The sequence below is a fragment of the Sabethes cyaneus genome, chromosome 1, assembly GCF_943734655.1.
Source record: "Sabethes cyaneus chromosome 1, idSabCyanKW18_F2, whole genome shotgun sequence".
Classification (NCBI taxonomy): domain Eukaryota; kingdom Metazoa; phylum Arthropoda; class Insecta; order Diptera; family Culicidae; genus Sabethes; species Sabethes cyaneus.
In genome coordinates this window covers 141,802,118-141,815,601 of record NC_071353.1, presented here as the reverse complement: position 1 = coordinate 141,815,601, position 13,484 = coordinate 141,802,118, and positions in this window count along the sequence as shown.

The window sequence follows — 13,484 nt, the reverse complement described above, 5'->3', positions numbered from 1 at the left end:
TTGTAAGCCGCCCCTAACCTGGAATACAATCGCGTACCAGATAAGGAAGCGACGATCCACCGTACAGCAGTGGGATTGCCGTCATGTGTCGTCCCTAACCTGGAGATAGCCGCTCAAGGCTGGTAAGGCCATTCCTGTTGTCAACACTCGGCGGAAGCATGAGTGCCTCCTTCCCTGTGCTTTAAATTTGAGTGTTAGAATGTTCGAGAGATTTACTAGCTTCTAAGCTTGATGGTTTTGAGATGGTAAATTGAAATTTTATTGTCCTTTAAATTTGTCATGAATATTCGTCACTATCAAAGGCTCTACCTCATGGTAGGTAAGTAGCAAGGCACCGTGAAAAACTTTATCAGGTGTTGCAAATTATTCAGGTTGCAGATGAGAAATGCTTTGCATAGCTAGCAGACGAGAAAGCCAATGAATGAAATTGAGTAAAGCAATACCTACTTACTAAGAATGATCACAGATTCCCACATCCCTTTGGTGGCCGCTTCTGTTTCGGTTAAGGTTTTTCTGTTTGCATAAATTTGAATAAATTGGTATGGATATGGAATGTTGACACTTTCGCGCGAAGTTGATAACCATTTCGACGAGATTGGGCATCGAAAAAGAAAATCTAAACTGAGAATTTAGCAACCTTTTCCGTTGAGTTCCCTATAAACTGCGTATAACCATTGATTCGATTATTTTTCTTGACGGTAGATATATTATAAAATTTTATCATAATGCTTGGATGAATCTCGGTAAAATTTTTTTACCGATCTAGTGATTTCGTTTTGAATGTGTAGTGTTGGGTTGTCACCATACGTGTTTTACACTCAAAGAGAGAAAATCAGAAACATAATCGTGCCCAAAATAGGCAGGCTGATGTTGAAAGTTCTAGCTTGTACTTGAATCAGTTGAATAACTTTAGTTTAGAAAATAATATATAAAGGGTGTCCCACATCAAATTGCACCACGGAAAAAACGCTGTAGAAAATTGCCTAATCGACCGATCCTTTTCGACAACAAAATATAACCCATTAGTAAACTTTTGGCATATTTATTTCATTCTACTTCAATACCATAACCGTATGCTCGCACCGTTTAACTCGCACGTTTAACTCCACTCAAAATGTTTTGTACAACCTGGCTGTAGCTTCATCCGTACGGAAACTTCATGTCTTCCTCAGATTTTACCTCCTTGAAATGCTTCCGTAGTGCCTGCTTAATAATAGCCTACAATTTTTCGATGGGCTTTAGTTCCGGTGAGTTGGGGGGCTCATGTTTTTTGAGAACGAAAGTGACTCCGTTGGCTTCGTACCACTCCAGGATATCTTTTGAACAGTGGCACGAAGCTAGATCTCGCCAGAAGATCATAGGGCCCTCGTGTTGCTTCAACAGAGGAAGCAGACGCTTCTGTAGACACTCCTTGAGGCAGATCTGCCCGTTTACAGTCCCGGTAGTCACGAACGGTGCACTCCGTTTACCACATGAGCAGATCGCTTGCCAAATCATGTATATCTCGGCAAACTTTGAAAGTTTCTGCATCCTTACTTCCTCCGGAACATCAAACTTGTGCTGGGCGGTGAAATGCAGTAGCCCCGGAAGCTGTCGGAAGTCCGCCTTGACGTAAGTCTCATCATTCATGATGAGGGAGTTGAGGATTTTCCAGGTTCTTGCGCAAAGTAAATTTCCAAATTTTCCAAAAACTGACCGCGATTAAAATAAAGTGTAAACAATACACTCTAAACTACTTCTACTCAAATTTTCAAGAGAAAACACCCAATGGGTAATTTACTACAGACACATTCCAAGCGCATCTATCCCATGAGAGCAAATTTTGAAAGTAGTAATATTAAAAATATTTGTATTAGTATGTTCAAACATACTATAAAGCTTACAAAAATCCTGAATTGTCATATTGTTTATTGACAATTCATGCTAAAATGCACCTTACAAGTGGGAGGTTAACAATATAGATTTTTTCATCATTTAGGCAAGGCTGCAATTAATTCTCTGTCAATAGTTTTAAGCCAAAATAATTTAAAACTGTATATCGTCAAAACATGTTTCATTACTAGGGTAACATTTTGTTCATACAGAGTTTTTTGGAAAATGAAAGCATTTTCCAGATAAGCGGCCTTTAAAAACAGGTACTTTTATAATGGTGTCCCGTAACGAAAATTTTGCATTTATTTCCATATACCAGAGAGTTTAAATCCAAATTTTTTGAAACTATGGATTTTATTTAATCATATATGTACAATCAAAATCGCGCTGTGCTTGACTTTTGATAAGCATTGCTATGTAAAATAAAATAGGTGCTTCAAAATGGTGTCCCGTAACGTTTTTTTAAGGCAAAAAGTAATTGAATGAAAAAGCACTTATCACATCATGTTTCAACTAATCTTTATCGACGATAACAAATCTATTATTTTGATGACCGAATGCAAGTAAATATGTATTTACTATAAGTATGTATAAATATGATTACAATATAATAATATATTGTAATATTAAGGAATGTGCGGTAAAGACGGGTACCTCAAGATTAAAATTCAATATCTACACAAGTATCTCTGTTTGATATAGCCATACTACTAGTAAATTTTGTTCAAAACTAATACTTTATCATCAAAAACATTACCTAGTAATCATATTTTCTAGACATTGTACAGAAAAACGGACACATTATATGAAAGGTGGACACCGCAAAACAAGGTGTGATGCCTGATGAGTAATACCTAACGAGGTATGATACCAGTCGTCGTATGTTAGAATCTCGACTGGATGGTGCTGTCAAAGTCAGTAGGATCGTTGTACAAGCCCCGTAGAGTGATTTATCTATTTTGGGCAGACGTGGCGCGTACGTTATTTTGGACATTTACGGCAAAATCAAATAAAAGTGACCAAAATAAAGTACGCGTAAAGCCTATCCAAAATAGACAAATCAACCTAATTGTTTTGTACTCTAATAACTAGCTGCAGAGTCTCTCGACTAAGGTTGGCTCCAGGCAAAGGGTGAACATGTGCATTCCATAACCTATGTTTACTAACTTCTACCCGTACGTCCACGTGTTGCCGGCTGGAGTACGCAATCGCGGTTGCTGTAGGCTAACAGTGAAGGGGACAGAGCGGCTTCCTCCCACCTTAAGATGGCAGCCACGTCAGTGAGATAGGGACCTGAGGCTAACAACCCACTGTACTCGAAAACAAAAAAAAAGTTAATGAAAAAGAAAGAAAGTCTCTCGATAAAGAAGAAGGTTTAAGTCTTAAAGACATTTATTCCTAACGCCGATTGCGACTTACTTGAATACTTTATCATTAAATTACTTGAATAGTCTAAAAACTTGGAATTCCGTTTCTGAAAGTTATTTAGTCAGCTTTTTTAGCAATTATAGTGACTTCGCTGAGCACACTAGCAAGAAAGCCTATCCCAGAGAACATTTTTAGCTTGCAAAATGCATAGTAAGTGTCGTACTTCGAACGGCATCATTTTCAGCTACTATTTTAGCGTTTCTTTTTTGAAAGTTTTCACGACCCTTTTCAACTGTTTTTTTTTATATTTTATATAACTGTTTTATGACTGTAGAATAATTTGCAAGTTATAAACAAAGTTATTTTCAAGAATAGGCAAAATTAGTCTTTTATAGCAACTTATGTTATAGTTATAGTTCGCAACATGAGTTGTTAATGTTGCATGAAATAGTAGAGTTGCTTAAAAACTTTTAAATTTATGCGTTATGATACGTTAACTGATACGTCTGAAGTAAAACAAAATACCTAATTTTCGAATATTTGCTATTTAATACCATTTTGGGGTGCAGCGCAAATAAAGCATACCTTTCGCATCAAGACGAACCTTATTGACCGTTTTAAATTTTTTCAAACAAAATTTTTGAATTTTGTTATTTTGGCCAAAATCATGCAAAATCTTACATAGGGGAGGGGGCGATTAGTCAACAATGGGGAAAATTCGTTACATAATTAATCCATAGCCCCTACATTTTAATTACTAATGTGTGCAAACCCTAAGATTAGGCAAGCATTTCATTATAATACTTCAGTATAGTTCTCACATGAGTATTTCTCTTTACCTGGAAGTAAACTTTACCTGACATATACTTCGTTACGCATGTCTTATTACCAGACTATAACACACCAAACCAGTACACTATTGTTACAAAATATAGTGAATTTAGACCAGATATAGAAAATATGACGGCCTGAACAGAAAGCTAGAGAAAATAAACCATATAATGCAGTTTATTTTTTCCGTTACGGGACACCATTTGCAGAATACCGTTTGCCCAACAGCGCATGGTGTCCCGTAACGAAATGATTTTTATTATATCTTAAAAACTAAACGCAAAACCTAAATATACTTTTACATTTTGAGTTTCAGGCTGCCTTCAGCTAAAAATTTTCGGAACATGTCGACTTTGAAAAACTTGAAACAGAGCAGAGTTTTGCAAATGTTTGAATCATGTTCAGAATACGCATTTTCTGCGATGGTGTCCCGTAACGAAAAGTATTCCGCCACTATTCAATGATGCTTATTCTAATAAATATTTTGCCCTCGTATTGAGAAAGTACTACTAAATAGCATCTCAAAACACCTATTTTGAAAGATATTCGTCAGACTGTTGGTAAGATATGAACAAATTTGCTTCGAAAAAACGGTTGCTCATGGTGTCCCGTAACGCTGGAATGTGTCTACAGCGTTTCTTCTGTGGTGCAATTTAATGTGGGACACCCTTTAAGTACAATTGAACATCAAATGACACTGGAGCTGTCTGTATGTTTGACTTATTGTCCTGTACAATGTTTAAAGAGAATACAACGAAAGCGTCACAACACTATACACGGACTGCAGTAAAAGCCTCTAGATGAGTGATCAAATCGCGTATATAAACTAATGGTGGCATTAATGTGAAACCAAAGTCGAAAAGCAACAACACTATAGAGGTATTTAGAGCTTGAGCGCAACAAACTGAAACAGTATATATAGTAGGAACAGAACAGAGTGGATTTGTTATTTTGGTGGCACCTAACTCGCACTCTAGCCTTTCTCGACAGTAGTGCACTGTCACGGTAAATTCCATTCATCTCACCGGCGAGGGCCACGCTGGAACCGGCGTTTCGTGCCAGAGCGTTCGGTTTGTGCCGGATGCAGCAGCACAACTGCTGCAGTCCCGGAACGCCGTGCAGCACCAGGATAAAGCCGGACCGGAACCGGGCGTTCATGTAGCAGTAGATGATCGGGTTGTAGCAACTGTGCGACATGGCCAGCCAGTGGAAGGCGAACCAGACGTACGGCAGCAGCTCCCAGGCGGTGTCCACATCTATAACCTGCGGGGACGAGTGGGTGGTGGTACAGAGCAGGAAGAGAGGTGATTAATTCTACGGTGTTTACTGTGGCTTTAAGTTTGCAATTTTGCGCAAAAGTAGTTGAAAGGCAATTCGGCATATCGAATTGCCTGTTCACACTTCTTGGTTGGGAACGTTGGAAATAAGATATAGACCGTCGCTGACGTAACCGGCGCATCTGCTGAAACCATAGACTGTCCAACTACCTAGGCTTTCTAGCTGGAATTCGTTTTGATTTAGCAACTTTGCACTCTCATTTTAGGAGCTTTACAGTCGTTTGGCTTGGTGATGGTTCTGTAGTTTGTCTTTAACTGTTTTTAAATGCTTTTTTATTGAAGCTATTCAGTCTCTTACCATCAGAAAGTTGAACGGCAGCCAGCAGATTGTGAACACGATTACCACGGTGACCATCATTTTGATCATCTGAAATGGAAGAAAAAGTAATTTGAAAATAGAATTTTTACTCCATTTCATTATTCTCTAATTGTTAGTTTAACAATCTGTTGCGAAGTAAATACCTAGTGCTGGAGGAATCTTATATTAGCATTATAAAAAAAATAATGTGATTACTAATTGCCCCTATTGTGGGCCAACATGATTAATTACTGTAATTAGGCGCAAAATAACGCCTTTTTGTAGCACGGTTGACACACTCAGGTATGTATTCAATGAATTTAGCTCTGGCGGCGTGGCGTCAAAACAATTACCAACAAGCTGTTGTTGCGAAATTTGTTGCTACATTTTAACAGGTTTTAACAATAAATGCACATAAAAAGTTTTTTCTGATGCTGTGGCACAGCAGTCACACAAATTACGCACGGTAATAGCTTTTGGCAACTCGAACGTCCAACAACAATAATAGGTGAAATCTCCCGCAGAGTAATAATCAGCGCCTACTGTGCTGTTGTTGCTGCTGATGCTGTAGGACTGAAGCCGTCCATCATTATGGCCAAATTTTCGCCGCGCTCATACAACACGAGTTGCAAACAGGCAATCACCGCGCTACAAGTCTCTCCGTATCGATTAGTATTCATGGGAGAACCTATCGAACGGACAATCCTGACAATATGGCCCTGTCTGTCTGTCAGTCAGGCAGTCAGTCAGTCCTTTTCAGTCAGGAGGGCTATAACAATCAAATTTTATTTGCAATCGCAATATGTCGCCGGCTTTGTCATTCGTTTTTGTGAACAAATGAACCGAAGCCCAAGGGCGAAAGCAATTCTTGTTATAAGTTTACATATTTCCAGGCTTCATGTAGGCTTCATTTTTGGTTTTGGTTAGCAGATGCTCAGTTGACTACAGCGAGAAAGTCTAGTTTTATCTTTTGTATTTACGGGTCTATGGGGCTGCTACCCCGTTGGTAATAAAAAAAAGCTAATTTCTTCAACAGTATTGTAGATAATAATTGACTCTACAAATGCTCTATACACTATTTTTTCAAATTTTCGCTGAGGTGTTGCAGTCAAATGAGCATCACTTTTTACACGAAGGATACCTTCCGTGTTAATTACAACCGCGGAAACTCTGAAATTCGTGCAAAAACCCAATTTAATCCTGGTGGTGAAAGAAATCTTTGTTATACCATCTTACTTGTCATTTGAGAAGGCAATCGATACGTCTTTGCGACATAATTCAATTGTTAGGGTACCGCCAGAGTGCAAGCGACATGCGACGCGACGCGACTTCGCTCTCATTCGTTTAAATACGGAGCCCTTTTTCGCCGGAATCAGGGCTGCGTATTTAAACGAATGTGAGCGAAGTCGTGTCGCGTCGCTGTCGCGTTTACTCTGTACGGGGCCTAAGGTTCCTGTCGCTTGCACTCTGACGGTACCCTTAGTCAACGCTGTGCGACTTGGCAGTGATGCCAGTGATGCCATCTATGGATTTTGGAATTTTCTGTGGACCTACGCAACAAGTGCTCGTATCTACGGATTTTCGTAAACTTTACGGAAAAGGCTAAATTTTTTCCTAAGCTTCCTTCATTACAAATGCGCTGCATTTAGTGAATAATTCTCGTAAAGCTTAACTTCATTCTGCCGAGTGAAATACTTTTGCATTTTTTTGCATAGTCAAAAGCTCCTAATAGAATTTCTGTAGTGCGATAGAACTTTATTATTGTCAAGCGAACGTACCATAACCTACTGTATAACCTACTGGCTGGCATCCTTACTTTATTCGCATAAAATAGCTTTGCTTCTTCTACGCGATAATGAAAGATTGTTAAATAGGCTTTCAGAAAACACAACAAAAATGCGAAGAATATGAAAATGCGACAAAAAGATGACGAAAAAGTGATGAAAGGATAGTGTAAATACAATAAAAAGATGACAAAAATACAGCTAAAGATGATGATAATTTATCAGAAATGAAAATACGTATGAAAATACGATGGAAAGACACTAAAACAGTGACAAAGAAAACGACAAAAATGACAAGAGGATTTTTAAAGAACGTCAAAAAACGACAAAAAAAGAATGCAAAAAAGACAACGAAAAGATAACGGTTGCACTACAGCAAGACGACGAAAGAGTGTCAAAAAGACTGTAAAAAACAACGTTTTTGTTGCAATGAAAGATGAAATAAAACGAAGGGAACGAAATGATGATGAAAGTGCGCCAAAACAATAACAATAAATACTATTAAAAGTAGCAAAAAACCACCGACAGAAAATGCCAACAGCAGGCATTAAAAAACGACGAATAGTTGTCAAAAATACGATGGAAAGATGACAAACAGACCATGAAAAGGTAATATCAATTCGACGAAGGAATGACAAGAAGACAAAGAACACGAAGAAAACATAACAGAGAGATGACGAAAAGGCACAGTTTAGACAACAATATGATGCCCAAAGATGCACGAAAAGACAGCAACAGGTGAAGACGACGAAGAGACGGCGAAAATGATAACGAGAAAGTTATAAAAAGATGGCGAAAAAAGGATAAAAAGTTGACGAAAAGATGATAAAAAGACGCCAAACATGCTTAAAAGTAGCCAAAACATGCTAAAAGGACGACGAAAAGATGTCGAACATACGACGGAAGAACAACCCACAGGCAGTAATAAAACTACTGACGCCAAACAAGAGTACAAAAAATCGCAAAACGGAAACGAAAGGACAACCGAAAAAATAACGAAATGATAAGACGATAAAAAGACGAAAGCCACCGAAAAAAGCAACAACGAAAAAACAAAAACAGAGGCAAAAAAAAATAAAAAACAAAAACAGATGCCGAAAAAACGATGAAAACACTACAAAAATATGACAAAACTACGACAAAGAGATGACAAAAAGACGATGAATACGAAGAAAAACCAACAATACGATGATGGAAAGACAACGAAAAAACGGCAAAAAGACAGCAAATAGGCAGCAAAAAAAAACTACGAAAACATGACGAAAAATTCATGACAAATATGCGTAAAGCGCATTGAAAAAAGCTGAAAGACGACAAAAATATGATGCAAAGCCGCCCAAAAAGTAAAATGCCATAAAACGCGATAAAAAATGACAACAAATCGCTGAAAAGAGACAAAGAAGCGATGAAAACATGGCGAAAAAATTATGAGAAGAGGCCACAGGTACAAGAACACGTCGAAATAGATAACAAAAATTGCCAAAAATAGACGTCAAAGACGACAAACAGACGAAGAAATGACCCCAAAATAGCAACAAAAATAACCAACAGAAATGGCAAAGAACCGCTGCAGAAAGCGACAAAAATGCCCAAAACAGACATTAAAAAACAATGAATTCGGGGTCAGTCCCGGCGTAACGATCAGCATTCACGCCTCTCACGCCGAGGACCCGGGTTTAAATCTCAACCCCGCAGAAGTCACGAATGACATAAGCTGTTAGTTAAAGTGACTATAATTTAACAAAAAAAAAGAAACGATGAATTACGACTGAGATATAACAAAACGACGGTGAAAAGACTGCAAACATAAGACAAAAGACAACGAAGAGGCAGCCAAAAGACAGCAAAAAGACAACGAGAAAGTGATGATAACTAGGCAAAATGACGGTGGAAAAAGATGAAATACGATAAAATACGATGCAAAGATACCGAAAAATCGCCAAAGAAGCGACAAAGGCAATAAAAGTTTGACGAAAAGTGTATGTGAAATGCGAAAAACAATTGACTGGGTAGGCCTGGGGACTTGATTCCAGAGCTCTCAAATTTGACGCGTCGAATGCGTTCACCAATTATACTTATCAGTTGCTTTTAAGCATTTTGCTTTTCCTTCTTCTTTTTGTTTCTGACATTTCAAATTAAAAAGTGCATTTATCTTTTGCATCCTTCGCTTTCTTCTCTCCCATCCACCAGTTTATTGTGTTTTCTTTTTTCACATTCAACATTTTATGTTGCCATTTCTTTTGCGTTTTTACTTCATTTAAAAATTTTACGCTTTCCATTTATTTTTATTGATCTTGATCTTGAACTTGATCTTGATCTTGATCTTGATCTTGATCTTGATCTTGATCATGATCATGATCTTGATCTTGATCTTGATCTTGATCTTGATCTTGATCTTGATCTTGATCTTGATCTTGATCTTGATCTTGATCTTGATCTTGATCTTGATCTTGATCTTGATCTTGATCTTGATCTTGATCTTGATCTTGATCTTGATCTTGATCTTGATCTTGATCTTGATCTTGATCTTGATCTTGATCTTGATCTTGATCTTGATCTTGATCTTGATCTTGATCTTGATCTTGATCTTGATCTTGATCTTGATCTTGATCTTGATCTTGATCTTGATCTTGATCTTGATCTTGATCTTGATCTTGATCTTGATCTTGATCTTGATCTTGATCTTGATCTTGATCTTGATCTTGATCTTGATCTTGATCTTGATCTTGATCTTGATCTTGATCTTGATCTTGATCTTGATCTTGATCTTGATCTTGACCTTGATCTTGATCTTGATCTTGATCTTGATCTTGATCTTGATCTTGATCTGTATCTGTATCTGTATCTGTATCTGTATCTGTATCTGTATCTGTATCTGTATCTGTATCTGTATCTGTATCTGTATCTTTATCTTTATCTTTATCTTTATCTTTATCTTTATCTTTATCTTTATCTTTATCTTTATCTTTATCTTTATCTTTATCTTTATCTTTATCTTTATCTTTATCTTTATCTTTATCTTTATTTTTATCTTTATCTTTATCTTTATCTTTATCTTTATCTTTATCTTTATCTTTATCTTTATCTTTATCTTTATCTTTATCTTTATCTTTATCTTTATCTTTATCTTTATCTTTATCTTTATCTTTATCTTTATCTTTATCTTTATCTTTATCTTTATCTTTATCTTTATCTTTATCTTTATCTTTATCTTTATCTTTATCTTTATCTTTATCTTTATCTTTATCTTTATCTTTATCTTTATCTTTATCTTTATCTTTATCTTTATCTTTATCTTTATCTTTATCTTTATCTTTATCTTTATCTTTATCTTTATCTTTATCTTTATCTTTATCTTTATCTTTATCTTTATCTTTATCTTTATCTTTATCTTTATCTTTATCTTTATCTTTATCTTTATCTTTATCTTTATCTTTATCTTTATCTTTATCTTTATCTTTATCTTTATCTTTATCTTTATCTTTATCTTTATCTTTATCTTTATCTTTATCTTTATCTTTATCTTTATCTTTATCTTTATCTTTATCTTTATCTTTATCTTTATCTTTATCTTTATCTTTATCTTTATCTTTATCTTTATCTTTATCTTTATCTTTATCTTTATCTTTATCTTTATCTTTGTCCTTTTTTCTTATTCTTTCATTTTCCTTTTCTTTTTCTTTCTTTTTCGCTTTCAGTCCTTTTCGCTTTCAGTCCTTTTCTCTTTCAGTGCTTTTCTCTTTCTTTTCTTTTCTCTCTTTTCTTCTCTCTTTGTTTTTTCTCTATCTTTTGCTTCTTTTGCTTTATCTTCATATCTCTTTTTTCTACAATTTTTGTAACGGCAGCTTTCCAATTCGCTAGTTAATGTATCATACAAAGTATTGGGAAATTTTGCGCAATAATAAGAACAATGTTTTAAAAATTAGAACTTTGCTATTTTCCTACAAAAATCCAAGGTTAATTTACCGATTTTCTCAGACATCTCCTTCTCAGACTTATTTCAAAAGTTCGTAACTCTACAACCAAACATCGTAGCACAATTTTTGTTATGAAAATGTAAGAAAATTTCATTTTGGAAAATTTTTCTCATAAAATTACGATTTTATACTTAGGACTACTGGCGGTTGTAAAGTATTGTGTGAGTAACTTTTTTATATATCCAGGATAGAAACAAACTTTAAGAGTGTCCGTGCGCGTTGCAAGATATTTTTAAAAATATTGTTTTGCAATCAACGCCAACGAGGGGTGTGTAGATGTATCGATTGCAGCACCACAGTGTTAAACCCTTCGTTACTCGCGCTGTTGCAAAAAAATTTACATTAAATTTTGTAGTAGAAACAATGCATCTACAATAGTTTTTATTGCTAACATTAAAACTTATGGTAAATTTATTGTAAAAGTGCCTCAAATTCAAAGTTTATAAATATTTTTGTTTCTTATTTTATGCTATAGAATTGGCCATACTTCATCATAAATTTACTACCTTTTTACCTTTGTTATACTATAACAAAGGTTTAAAAATTGGTCGAAAAACACGAAATTGATCCGAGGCCCGGAGGGCCAAGTCACATATACCAATCGATAGGGTTCGACGATTTGAGCAATGTCTGTGTGTGTGTGTGTGTGTGTGTGTATGTATGTAATGATTTTTTCTATCGCCTGTTTCTCAGAGATGGCTGAGCCGAATCGTTCGCTATTACTTTTGTTTGAAAGGTGTTATAGTCTAGTAGATCACTATTGAGTTGTTTCGTGACACGATGTTTCGTTTAAAAGTTATAAGCAAAAATGTGAAAAATACGTGACACGGGTTTCTCCGAAACTACATGACCGATTTCAACGATCTTAGTATCAAATGAAAGCCCTTATTAAAGTTAAATTGTTCAGGAATTTTTAATTGAAAACAAACAAGTAGTTTAAAAGTTATGCTTAAAAAACCTGTTTTGACAAGGTAATAATTATCGCCTGTTTCTTAGAGATGGCCAAACCGATTTATGCGCTATTAGTCTCATTTGAAAGATAATATATCCTAATAGATCACTATTGAATGATTTTTTGATTGGACGTTTAATTTGAAAGTTATGAGCAACCGTATACACCACACCAAAATTAACAATAATATATAATGATTTTAACCAAGATAAATTACCTAATCTCAATTATTTTAATATCATACGAGAGGTTTTGACGCTACGAATATATATGCAAAATTTCATAAGAATTGGTTTTACCGGTCAAAAGATATTAATCCTCGAACACTCGCGCCAACTTTTATAACACGGTTACTCGCGCGCAAAATAGCCCCAAACCAAAGAAAACGTGTGCACTAGGGTTTTGACTGAGAAAACTTGGTTTTAGGTTTATCGAACCTTTGGAAGAGTTTTTTGAAATTGAAAGCTCTATCGTCTGGTGAAATTTAAATTTTGATTAATCCCGCTAAAAGTAAAATAAAAAAATATTTTTCTTCGTTGCCATTGTGATGTGTTTTGCAAAGTTATAGAGCCTATTATTACAAGAAATTTTGCTAAAGACAGGAACCTTCTATCTCTGCAGCGAAGATAAAAATATCTTATGTATTGTATACGAATTTGTAAAATCAGTTTTTCTATTTTTGCTCTTTTTGCAATTTTTCATGTTGTAGTACATGTACAATGTACAAGTAGTAAAAATACACAACTTTGCTGAAATACCTGTATGTTTGCTTGTTTAGGAACTGTAGAACTTTGATTATAAAGAATACCCTAATTTTGACTCCGAATTACTTGACTACCAGCAGACAGATACATTTTAAACATTTTACATTTGTTGATAGTTTTGCTGCATACATTTTCCCAACAATTTAAATTATTAATGCATTGAATAATTATGATATTTTGCTCACAATAAGTTTGTTGAAGAATATACGTTAGTTAAATAACGATTTGTAACTTTATAACAATATGGCGTTGAAAAACCTACACGTGTTGTATAAAATACAACAGCGTGAGTAACCGAAAG